This window comes from Meriones unguiculatus, chromosome 19 (assembly GCF_030254825.1).
Source record: "Meriones unguiculatus strain TT.TT164.6M chromosome 19, Bangor_MerUng_6.1, whole genome shotgun sequence".
Taxonomy (NCBI): domain Eukaryota; kingdom Metazoa; phylum Chordata; class Mammalia; order Rodentia; family Muridae; genus Meriones; species Meriones unguiculatus.
Genome location: NC_083366.1, coordinates 50,215,931 through 50,221,366, shown reverse-complemented (window position 1 = coordinate 50,221,366; position 5,436 = coordinate 50,215,931).

Below are 5,436 nucleotides of genomic sequence, written 5' to 3'. Positions count from 1 at the left end.
TCTAGTGAGGATGTTTGCATAAAAAGATGCCCTACTAGGGAGGAGAAAGAAGACAAATGATGATATCCACCCCTACCCCATCTCCATCTTGAGATCTGGCCCTCGTACTCTTCCTGATACACTCAGGAAATGTGTTCTCACTTCAGGGAGTGATCAATTCAAACAAGATAATGAACCAAATAGCTTGGGTTTGCTTTCATTTTAACTTAGGGGTTTTCCCTTCTCTGCTTTCCTCTTTGGCAGTCACAGGAAGTGTCTCTGGTGACCCAGAGCTACAATACAAATGGTATTTCCGTGAATTTTGCCTTCCAGCTGTGTTCAACTTGATGCATCCTGCTTTTCATATATGCTACTGAAAGACTGACTGCGGTTGGCCAGTTACCTTACTACCAAATTACAATCGGTAGAAAGATAGTTTCCTTTAGCAATTTACAATGAAACCAGTGTTTGTGGTCAGTACACCTTCAATCCCAGCACTAGGCAAACAGAGACATGGGAATCTTTCTGAGTTCAAGACCAGTCTGGGCTACATAGTGAGACTCTGTCTCAAAAACAAATAAAAACAAAACCAAACAGAACCCAGTGTGTTCAGTGAATTCCAATCCATCTTTCGGTGCTCGATGCATGGATAATCTCCATTGATCACATTCTACAGACATGCTTCTCAAACCAGCATTTTGCCAGTGACGTTTTCTCTTTGTTCAAACTATTGGCTCAGACTAGTTCTCTGTCACACTGAGTTTAGTTCCTCAGCCTCTTTCAGCCCTCCCCTGAATAAAAGCCCTCTTTTATTTTTTTCTTTTTCCTTCCAGAAATTGACAGTGAGGCCTCTAAAATAGCACGTTCTCTGTCTGTGGGAAACTGTACTTCCAAACCAGTTCTTCATGTGTCCACATTGCAAAGGACCATATAGTGTGGGAAGGGGGCAGAAGGGGTGAAGCTCAGTTTGTAGAATGCTAATGTGCCGTATGTAAGGCCCTGGGTTCAGTCCATAGCACCATGTAAAACCGGGCATGGTGGCACATGTCTTTTCTCCACTCTTGGGAAATAGAAGTAGGAAAATCAATTCAAGGTCATCTTTGGCTCTATATGGAATTCAATGACACTTTATGATGCATGAGACTCTATCTCAACTTTTATCACTCCTACCCCAGAAGGAGAAAAAGAAGTATAAATGAATATTCCTTTGGATTTTTTTTTTTTTAAGACAAGTTCTGGCTGGCATTAATCCAAAATCCCCCATCTTCAGACTCCTGAGTGCTGGGATTGCAGATGGATATTCCTTACGGTGTAATGGAATGGTTCCACTCAGCACCCTCATGGGGCACATCAGACAACAGAGCTGTAATAGGCAAAGAACCCAGGAAGCTGCCTCCACTGTTCAGTATGGCTGCCCGTGGTCCTATAAGATATACTAGTGTGCAATACAGAGAAAAAGTCTGACATCTTAGATGAGAGATCCCAGTTATGCACAAAACAAGGACAAGAAACTTGACCAAGGAAAAGAATCATGAGCTTGCAGCCTCTAAATGGTCAATTCTGAGAATGGACAGAGGGGCAGGTTCAAGCGTGACTTGTGCGCTTTGCTTCCTGGGCGAATGACCACATTCCTCCAGCTGTTCTGGCAGCCAAAAGACCATCCTGGTCTAAGCAGTCCCCTTTGTTAGTTGAATTGTGTGCTGGCTGCTCTTCTGGGTCCCATTCACAATGGACAAACAATGTGCAATTAAAGGTGTTTTGGCCAGCAAGATCATCTAAGTCAACTAAGGTGGAAAAGACTCCTTGGATACGTGTTATTCACAAGCCACACACAATAAATGCTGGGTTTTTTCCTATGAGGCTTACATAAAGTAAAAATGCAAAATACGATCATCCACAAACAGGATGTGTCCTCTGGTCACCACACGCAGAATTCACGTGCTCTGTAGAGCATGCCGTCCTGGAAGACCAGACACTCACCACCCAGACATTTTCTGAGCCACAGGTCTTGCCCAGAGAGCACTTAGTAGACCTTCTTATAGGGGTGCTGGCAGCCACCTTGCCCAGAGCCAAGTATCCTTGTTGGTGGCACAGAGGCCTTGTACTCGCAGAGGAGCACAAAGAGAGCCAGGAATGTGACTCATGTAGGAGTGTCTTCTCAATGGAGAAGATGAAAATCAAATAAACTGCATTCCATCCAGAAAGCTGAGAGTGGATTTTTGTTAACGACCTGGTGACCTGTTTGCTATCTGTGGAGGCAGACCTCACCCAAATTCCCCAGAAGGACTATACCAGACTCTCCCCTCCCTAGACTGTTACCCATCTTTAGGGAAGAGGTCACGTGTACTTTGTGGCCTGCTGACCTCCGTGCTATTGGTCAGAAACCACAGGAGATTCTAGGCTTTTAGCTATAGAAGCCACCCACGTCGTCACATGTACTTTGTAAGAGTTTACCCCTTAAGCTTTATCGTGCACCCAGAATTGCACTGATTGGACTGATGGTTGCCTGGGAACCTTTTCCCAGATTGTACTGTGTTTTCAATATGCCGACAATGAACCGCAGAGCCTTAGACTCCCCGAAGTCTGCTCCAGGTTGACAGAGTCAGTCTGCACCGGGTTTTCATTCTTACCTCTTCCTGAGGTTTGCTTCCCTGTGGGATACCTGCAGGGACCCCCTCATATCCTAACCTTCATTACTTCCTCCTCCTGGGGAGAGGTGACATTCTTGGCTTTCACATCCCCAATAGATCAGGAGGTGACAGCCACTGAAGGGATAGTTTATTATCTTTGCAGTTCCCCAGTGGAGAGACACATGTCACGGGAGCTACCTAAGAAAGGCCAGCAGAACATCTAGCAAGCGCCTTCAGCCTGGCTTCTGTGGGAAGGACCAGGTAGGGCATATGGGAAGAGCCAATGTAGAAAATTTAACTCTTTCAGGGGCAGGAGACCATCTGGACTTGTTGGGTATCTGGGCCCAAGCTGACTGGGGCCTGTGGATAGTCCCAGAATATCGAAGCCAGCAAAGGAGGTGGCTGGGGGGGGGGGGTGGTTCTGGATTGGTGAATCTTTATTACGGATCTCTAAGAACTGGTTAACCCATGAGAGACAGCCGAGTCAGTGTGTCCCCAAGGTGCCAAATCCTCAAATACAGAAACCAGAAAATGTGGTTATCACATACCTGACTTTATGAACCCTAATACATGGGTACATCTGGTTTTACCCCATTTAGGGATACCAAGAAAACTTAAAGTGTAGCACGTCTATAGGCCTCATGATAAAATCTACACTCTGCATAGGCTACAGGGTTTCATGTAGCTGCTTTTTCTTATTCTCATGGTCCAAAAACTAGAATAAAGAGGGTTTCAGCATTCTTGTTTCCACCCTGCTCCTCACAAACATTGCTTAGTGTTTAATGTAACCATCACATATATGTGGCATTTTTCAGTACTAGGGATCAGACCCAAGGTCTTTTACTTTAGGCAAGTGCTGTGCCACAGGGTATATCCCAACCCTTTGGGTTTTTGAAATGGGGATTTCTCTCTATATAGCCCAGGTTGGCCTCTAACTCACAGTCTTCTTGCTTCAAATTCCTAAGCATTGAAATTACAGGTGTGTGCTATCATGCTCAGCCCACCCAACGATATAATGCAAATACTTAACAGGTAATGCACTTCTTAAGCAGCAGCTCGAGATCCTCTGTAACTCTATAAGTTGTCATTTGTGATCAATCAGTAAGTCTGGAACCATTTGCTCTATAGGCACATCAGAAACAATTTTGCCACCCTTGTTAAATTTTACCTCTCACCCAAAAGTATGCATGATGTGTTGGTTTTTTGGTTTTGTTTTGATTGTTTTTGTATCATTGTGACAAAATAGCCAACTGAAACAAACAGGAAAGATTTTTTTTCCTCTCAAGATTTCAGTGTTTCTTTCTGGGTACGTGATGGTGAGAAAGAGCCTCCTGACAGCAGCAAGACGTAGTAGCATCCACCTCATCACACACAAGAAACAGAGAGACAGAAAAAGGCCTGGACGTGAAAATCTCTTAAAAAACGGTCCAGTTTCTCCAGTCAGACCCACATTTTATGGTTTCCACCACTTCGCAGTATCCATTTAGCTTTGAATCTATCAATGGAGTAGTTCATTAATTCAGCCAGTACCCCTATGATCCAGTCCCTAAACAGTGCACCAGGGACTAAGCTTTCAAACACCCAAAAGCCCCAAAGCACACCAAAATATTTAAGGGTTTAGCTAATAAGAACACATGATTCTTTAGATATGTTTGATTTTTTTCAGGCTTCTAGGTAATAGATTTTCTGTTATTTGGCTCCCATTTTGTGGGTAGGGTAAACATAGAGTATTGGAAGGTTCTAGAATGGTCAGATCACCATATGCTAGGGGTTGCTGTCAGACTTGCAGAAGGTAGATTTGAATGTCAACCTCATGTGCAAACACACATATTAGACTATCCTGAGCCAGGTGTCCAGATGTCCAGATGTGAATGTCTCAGAAATCACAACACTTAGAGTGGATGGATGGTCAGTGCATTCATCTACTTATTATCAGTAGAACAGTCCAAATGACTTAAAAGCTACAGGAATTAGAATAGAGAGAATTCATTAGATCAATACTACTGAAAACAGCATCGGTACCAATGTTTGGAATCTTCCTGGAAGGTGTTTCTTACCCGCAAGACCTGATAAATCAGTAACATAAAGAATTTGGTCCATTGGTTTGGCTCAGTGGGTAGAGGCTCTTGTGCATGGGCCTGACAATCTGAGTTTAATTCCGGGATCCCACAAGGTGGCGGATGAGAATCTACAACTAAGAGTTGTCCCCTACTCTCCAAACATACTCTGTGGCACATATTACATAAATGAATAAATTGCTTTAAAGTGACTGTTCCTCATTTCCCTACAAGTGAGCAAACACGTGACATAGACAGGCAGTGAATTTATTGGAAACCTTGAGGCAAATGAAGAGGCAATAGGGTGGTGTCACCAAGGGGAAGCTGAACTCTCGTTGCTCCTCATCTAAATGGCCCTGCTTAGGCGATGTGACTGAAATGGTCAGAAAAGGAGTTATGAGGGAGGACCCTCTTCCTTGTCCTGGAGCACCCTTGATCATCAGGAAAATGCTTCTCCAGGAGGAGAGTGTCTGTGGGACAGTAGGAGGGTACACGTTTCATACTCTAACCGTGTCCTTGTGGATGGAATAGCCAAAGTCTGGATATGATACTCCAAGTTTGTTACCTTGGTCAAGATCCCTTTTCTACCAGCTGGTGTTTGATGGGGCTGAACAGCTTTGCCCCTTCAGAGCCAATGCGGCTGACGGCCCTTCCTGGGATGCTCCTTTTATTATTTTTGCATATATTTCTTTATTTTTATTTAGTGTGTGTGCACACGCACACATGCACAAGTGCCTCAGCATGCTTGTGGAGGTCTGACAATTTGCAGG